Source organism: Pistacia vera, unplaced genomic scaffold (genome assembly GCF_008641045.1).
Source record: "Pistacia vera cultivar Batoury unplaced genomic scaffold, PisVer_v2 Contig222, whole genome shotgun sequence".
NCBI classification, from domain to species: domain Eukaryota; kingdom Viridiplantae; phylum Streptophyta; class Magnoliopsida; order Sapindales; family Anacardiaceae; genus Pistacia; species Pistacia vera.
Window position 1 is genome coordinate 380,442 of NW_022196027.1, and position 7,728 is coordinate 388,169.

The following is a 7,728-nucleotide window of genomic DNA, read 5'->3' on the forward strand; positions in this document are numbered from 1 at the left end:
CTTTGGTCATAAGGTTTGAACCAAACCTCAATGGCGACTTGATTTGCGAGTGAGAAGAAAATAAGATTAGTGCAAAGACTTGAGAAAAAAATCAAGGATGATGCAAAAAGGTTTTATTGTAGACAAGAGGTGTGATAATATGATAAAATCAAAAACCCTAAAAATGAGATTCACTTAAATAAGGACTCTACTCAAACAGATGTGCACACAGCGTGACAGTGTGGGCACACAACAAGTAGACACAGCAAAGTGTGAGCATTCAACAGATGTGAGCATGCAAGGAGCAAACATGAATAAAACATGTCTTTTAAACGAGTTGTAGGCATAAAATCCCAAAGGACATCAAAAATTTTCAAAAGACCTGACTTTATTGAACAATTTTAAAAACATAAAATTAAAATGATGAAATGTTTCACATGAATTTTTGAGGGTCAAGATAGTCAATCTGTGCAAATCATCCTAATAAATCAAATTTTCAATCTTAAAAGGCACAAAAACTCATAAGGAATTTGTCAATAAAATGCAATCAAAACAACACTTCCTCAATCACATACAAGTGAGATAATTTCAAAGAGCTTGTCTTAGTGTGTGATAGTGTCCTCAAGGGGGTAAAATGATACATTGGTCAATTTTAAATTTTGCAAGAGAATCTCCCCCTTCCCTCATGCCCCATAATAATTTTTCATTTTTCTTTTTCAGCATAGGAAACAAAGATTTTTTCTTTTCATTTTGATCAATGGGCAAATAATTCTCATAAACGTAACCAAAATGTAGCTTTCACACTTGCAAGAAGGTATTCAGCTTAATGGTAGATTTTCCAAAATACAGGGGTCTCTACAAATAAGAAAATTACTCAAAACAACTTTCACATTTCATGCAAAGTAGCTCTTTCATAATGGTGACAAGAATAGTCAGCAACTCATGATACAATAAGATCATGTTATAGAGAGAGTCTTAGTGGACACAACATACCAGAGTTAACACATAAATAAGAAAAAATAAATGACAATTAGAGAGTTAGCACAGATCAAGGAGTCTTGACAAACAAAATTGAAAGTAGCATGTTCTTGTTTTATTCATTAACTGAAATGAAAAACTATTCAAGTTGAAGTAGTCCAGTGGACTTCCTCAAGAAAACAAAAGTATCATAGTCAAGTGCTTTTGTAAATAATTCAGCCAATTAGGAATTTTGTGTTCACATGAGCAAGTGCAATAATGTTCTCCTCAACTAACTCTCTAATGAAATTATGTCTGTCAATATGCTTAGTCCTAAAATGTTGGACTGGATTCTTAGAGATGTTAATGGCACTCGTGTTATCACAGAAAATAGTCAAACGGTCTTGATCATCACCATAATCATTCAAAATTTGGTTTAACCATAAAATTTGAGTGCAACAACTCCTTACGGCAATGTACTCAACCTCGATAGTGGATAAGAAGATTGCATTTTGCTTCTTAATGTACCATGTGACAAGATTGTTTCCAAGATAGAAACATCCATCCGAAGTACTCTTTTGATCATCCAAACTTCCTACCCAATTCGCATCACTATATCCAACCGAACAACTGTTAGAAACAAATGAGTACCAAAGGCCAAAATCACAGGTAACTAAAATATATTTCATGATTCTTGTCATTACATTCAAGTGCAACTCAGATGGATTAGTTTGAAACCTAGCACAAACACCAACACTCAAGCAAATATTAGGTCGGCTTGCGATTAAGTAAAGAAGACTCCTTATCATGCTTCGGTACAACTTACTATCTACCCTTTTTACCATGTTCATCTTTGGACAGTTTAAGGGTAGAACTCATAAGGGTTCTATCATGCTTTGCATTCTCAAGACAATCTTTTCAACATGTTTCTAGCATACTTTGATTGGGAAACAAACATGCTATTTTCCATTTGTTTAATTTGAAGTCTAAGAAACATATTCAATTCCCCTACCATACTTATCTCAAACTCATTTTTCATCAGGCTAATGAATTCTAGTGCATGTGAATGAGATGTAGAACCAAACACAATATCATCAACATAAATCTATGCACACATGATTTCATTGTTAAAACGCTTGATAAAGAGTGTTTTGTCGGCATTACCTCGTTCATAGTTATGCTCAAGAAGAAAAGTTGTCAACCTTTCATACTAGGCATGTTGGGCTTGTTTTAAACCATAAAGTGCGTTCTTTAATCTGAAAACATGATTAGGATTACGGGGGTCTTGAAAGCCAATTGGTTGTTCAACAGACACTTCTTCGGTGAGCATTCCATTCAAGAATGTGCTTTTGACATCTATTTGGAACAATTTGATCTTGAGGCAGCAGGCAACAGAAAGTAGCAAATGAATTGATTTAAGTTGTGCAACATGTGCAAAGGTTTCATCAAAGCCAATTCCCTCAACTTGAGTATATCTTTGAGCTACAAGCCTAGCTTTGTTCCTGATAACATTACCAAACTCATTAGTTTTATTTTTAAAAATCAATTTCGTACCTATTATGTTGATTCCCTTTGGTCTTGGTACAAGCGTCCAAACATCATTACTTTCAAATTGTTCCAGTTTTTCTTGTATCGCCTCAATCCAATTTTCATCTTCTAAAGCTTCTTTGGCATTCTTCAGCTCTGCAAGAGATATATAACAAAGATGGTTAATTTCATTTTGTCTTCTTCTTCTTGTAACCATTACCTCATTTGGATCTCCAATCACGATTGAAGATGGATGAGCTTTTAGAATCCATGTTGGTGGATCTTTTCTTCTTTGATTTCTCCTTTAAATGTTTTCATCAGAAAGATCAACAACCAACTCTATCCCTTCATTTGCAATGATGATTTAGCATATGATTCTTTCCAAGGAGCAAATCCTGTTGCTGTTGCACTAGAAGTAGGTGATAGCACATTTGATGAAGGTTTAGGTTCAGAAGATTCAGTAGTGTTTACACTATCTTGTGTGGACACACGAGGAATAGATATGTCTTGAATTTCACATTCTTGAGAATATTCTGAAACATCTTTTGCATCACTAAACACAACATTAGTGAATTCTAAATTTTTTTTAGAATGTATGTTATTGATCATGAATGCATGACTATAGGAAGAATATCCAATAAAAACTCCTTCATCATTCCTAGAATCAAATTTACCTAAATTCTCTCTATCATTCAAAATGTAGCATTTGCATCCAAACACATGAAAATAAGAGAGATCGGGTTTCTTATCTTTCCATAGTTCATAAGGAGTTTGAACAATACCTTTTCTAAGATAAACCTTGTTGGAAATATGATATACTATGTTGATAGCTTCAGCCCAAAGTCTTGTAGGAAGCTTTTTGACATTAAGCATCACCCTAGCCATCTCTTGAAGCACTTTGTTTTTCCTTTCCACAACACTGTTTTTTTTTTTTTTTTAGGTGTTTTTGGTACTGAAAATTCATAGAATATGCCCCGCAATTCACAAAAATTAGCAAAGTCAGTATTCTCAAATTCCTTTCCATGGTCATTCCTTATTCTCATTATCTTTGTAGCCTTTGCACTCTTCTCAACAAGCAACTTTTTAGCCAATTTCTGAAAAGCATTGAAAGAATCAGATTTCTCACGCAAGAAATCAACCTTAGCATATCTTGAAAAATAATCAACACAAACAAACACATACATTTTACCTCCTAAACTCTTAGTTTGCATAAGACCCATTAGATCCATATGGAGCAGTTCCAAATTTGAAAGTCTTACCTAGTCCTTGAAGTTCATGTGACCAAGTTTCTCATGCCATAAGTTTGTTGAATCTATTTTTAAACTGAAACATAACACACGGTTAGAAAGCAAGTAACAATTGTCATTTGACTTTTTTCTCTCAAGTAGAGATACTCTTTTACCATTCAAGATTTGACACCTGTCCTTTGAGAATTGAATTGCAAAATCTTTGTCACAAATTTGACTAATACTTATCAAATTACCTTTCAAACCATCAACAAGTAAGACATCTTTCAAAATAGGAAAATCAGGAAGTACAATTAACCCTTTGCCAAAAATTTTATCTTTCTTTCTATCTCCATAAGTGACATGTCCACTATCAACCAATTCAAGTTCAATCAAAATAGATATATTACTTGTCATATGCCTTGAACAACCATTGTCTAGATACCAAAGATCATTTTGAAATGGAACTAAAGAAGTATGAGATACAAAACAGTTCACATCAGCCTTTGGTTTCCAAACTCTTTTGGAAGAAAAACTATTGTTAGCATTATGATTTACGTTAGTAACAAAACTATGGTTTTTAAAAACTTTCTTCAAATAAGCAATGAACTTGAAGCATTTGGGTTTTATGTGACCTTTCCTGTTACAAGAATGACAAATATGAATGAATTTTGATACCTTCATAACCTGTCTCACAATAGTTCCTTCAGCAAGAGTTTCGATGGATTTCACAAATGTGCTTGCACCGACTTTCGATGTGCCAGCACTAGGACTGAATCCCAAATCATACCGATCTCCGAAGGATTTTTCTTGACCAAGCACTTCATCAAGCTTAAGAGAACTAGCATTCAACTTATCAATAATGGCCTTAGCCTCAGTTAGTTCAGAAGCAAGAACAACAACAAGGCTTTTTTTTTTTTTTTTTTTTTTTTTTTTGTTTCAACAATGTAGCATTCTCAACACCAAGAGATTGAACTTTTTCACAGCCTTTAGCCATTGATCATACATTTTATCATATGCCTCTTGTTGCTCAGCATAGATATTAACAGTGTCATCCAAAACTTCACTCTTGTTGTCTTCTTGATTCACAGTGAAGGCTAAAACATTCACATCATCACCTGAATCATCATCATTACTCTCATCATGCTCACTCTCACTTAAAGTGGCAACCATGACTTTACCTTTTTTTTTTTTTTTTAATGTGTTAGCACATTCAAATTGTATATGCTCGAAACCTTCACATTCAAAACATTTGATACCTTTATTTTTCCTTTTTCTTTCTATTGAAAACTTCTTTGTAAAGGTACTAGGGGTTTGATGGTCATAAGGTTTTTTCACAAATGGTTTTCAGCCATAACAACTATTATGAGGCTTTTTCATGTTTTTCTTTAAAAACTTTACAAAATTCTTTGTAAGTAAAACACAATTTTCATCATTTGATAACGTTGTAGATTCAGTTCATAGGTTTGGAGAGAGCCAATGAGTTCATCAATGTCCATAGCATCCACATCTCGACATTCTTCAATGGTGGTGACCTTTGACATGAACCTCCAAGGCAAAGAGCAAAGCAATTTCCTAACAAGTTCAGCATTACAATACGTTCTACCCAAAGCAAATCATTCATTAAAAATATCACAAACTCTAGCATAAAAATCATTTATAGTCTCATCCTCTTCCATGTTCAAATTTTCAAAATCAATGACAAGTCTTCTAAGCCCATTTCTTTTAACAGCACTAGCTCCCTCATTCTTGACTTGAAGCCTATCCCAAGCATCTTTAGCAAGCTCACAATTAGCTATGACTTTCCTTTGTTTCACATTCACAACATTAAAAAGAGCATGAAGGGCTTTAGAGTTATAATTTGTAAGAGTTATCTTATCAGTAGTCTAACTAGCAACAAGTTTTGGTTTAGATACTTCATTTCCAACAACAACAGGGTTGTCCAACCATTCAAAACCATGGACCAGACTCTTTCATCTATAGACTTAAGGAAAGCACGCATCCTAGGTCTCTATATATAATAGTTAGGTCTTTCTAACAGACGAGGTCTATGAACAGATCTACCTTTAGTGAAAAAAACTCATGACAAAAAACAATTAGACAAATGCTAACGCAACAAACGATAGTGCACACAGACAAGTAGCAGATCTAAAATAAAAATACAACACAGATCAGATTTCATCAGACAACCAGACCGATCAAATGCATAGAAAAACAAGCAAAATAGGTAAGGATCAATTGAAGCAACTTATCAGAACAAGCTCTAATACCACTTGTTATAGTTGGTGAACTCTATTTAATGTTTAGGTGCCCATTTTTAAAGACGTAGTGGAATGATTTACCAAGTTGTTTAAGCAAGTCAAGTTAGAACAAATCACAAATAATAACAAGCTGCAAATGTAAAGCACACCAACATATACATGGTTCGGCTAAATCCACGTTTAGCCTACATCCATGGGACCTCGTCCAAATCGAAGTAAATCCACTAATAAACAAATATTACAAGATATAGTTCAAAGTTGATTTTAGCTACAACAAAGAGAATCCCTGTTCTAGTTACACTAAACAGCACCCTTTAAATCTTTATTGTCTCTTTGCACCACATATCTCTTCAAACCGGGAACACACTCGAGAACACTTGAGCTCCACGCAAGCTTCACATGCCAAAGCCATGCTCCAATATCAACAAAGGAACCAAGTTCCAGCAACCATTCAATCAAGTATAAGAGATGGTGACGGTTTAGCACATAAACATAAGTTGAACCTTCGAGGAAAAACTCTCTGAAAATTTCAGAACACAAGTAAAATAAAATATCAAAGGTTAGTTCACAAATGAGCAAGAATGAAGAAGATATAGACCAATTTCATGCTTCCCAATTCTCGCCAAGTCAGCAAACAAGGGCTGACATATGTTGGTGAAAAAATAGAAAAGATTCCATCTATCTTTTGGGACCACAACCAAAAAGGGCAAAAAGGCTGATTTTCCCTGGACCACTACAAAAAATTGGGACACCTGCAAGTGTTCCAAATGATAGCACAAAAGATGCAAAGAAAATATCTTAGCTATTAAGGATAAAAACGCAACTTATGAGAAATGAGTCAGACATGCGATGTTAGCACAACAGCAATGTGAGCACACACACGAAGTAAAATACGAAATGAAATGCAGCATGCATATGTCTGACATAAGTGTGCAAGCACACATCCATTGTGCATACGCATGAAATGAAAAAGCAAAAGTCATAAGCTTGACAGTTGAACACATGGAGGACAAAAAGAATTCCAACTTTTTGTTGGACCACAAACATAAATTTTCTCTTTCTTGCAGGACCATAGACAAAGTCTTACAACCTTTTAGGACCACATAAGGAAATTGTGACAGATGTAAAGTTAGCTCACACAAGGATATCATGAATCAAAATAAACTTCGTGGGCAAGACAATCAAAGAGAAAATGCCACTTGGTAGAATGTGTCACCATAACATAAGTTTGACAAAAATATCTACACACAAGATTTGGAGTCAACCATTTGAGTCTTTTTTAACAAATCTACTGCATACTTAGACTTTGTAAGAATTATCCCACTGCTGTTTCTGATAGCTTCGAAGCCAATGAAATAATGTAGATATTGTAATGCTCTCTCTCTCTTTAGCTAGTATACTCGTAAAATAACAATAAAACTCACTCAATATATATATATATATATGTGTGTGTGTGTGTGTGTAAGAAAATATACATGTAGATGAGTATAAAATAGTGGGCCCATAACTAATTTTTCTTATATACAAATCTTTACATAATGTAATAAAGTCACAAAACATCAACTCGACAGTGTTGCCAAACCCTTCTGCTTCTTGACGTTCCAAGCAACTGCATCTCATCTACTACTTGCAAAAAAAAATTGAAAACAACGAGGTGAGCACTAATTGCTCAGTAAGTAAACCTGCTATGCTATTCTTCTATCTCCGTTGCTCATATTCTGAATTTCTTTCCTTACATCAAACTTTTCTACTATTCTCGATTCTTTCTTTATTCTTTC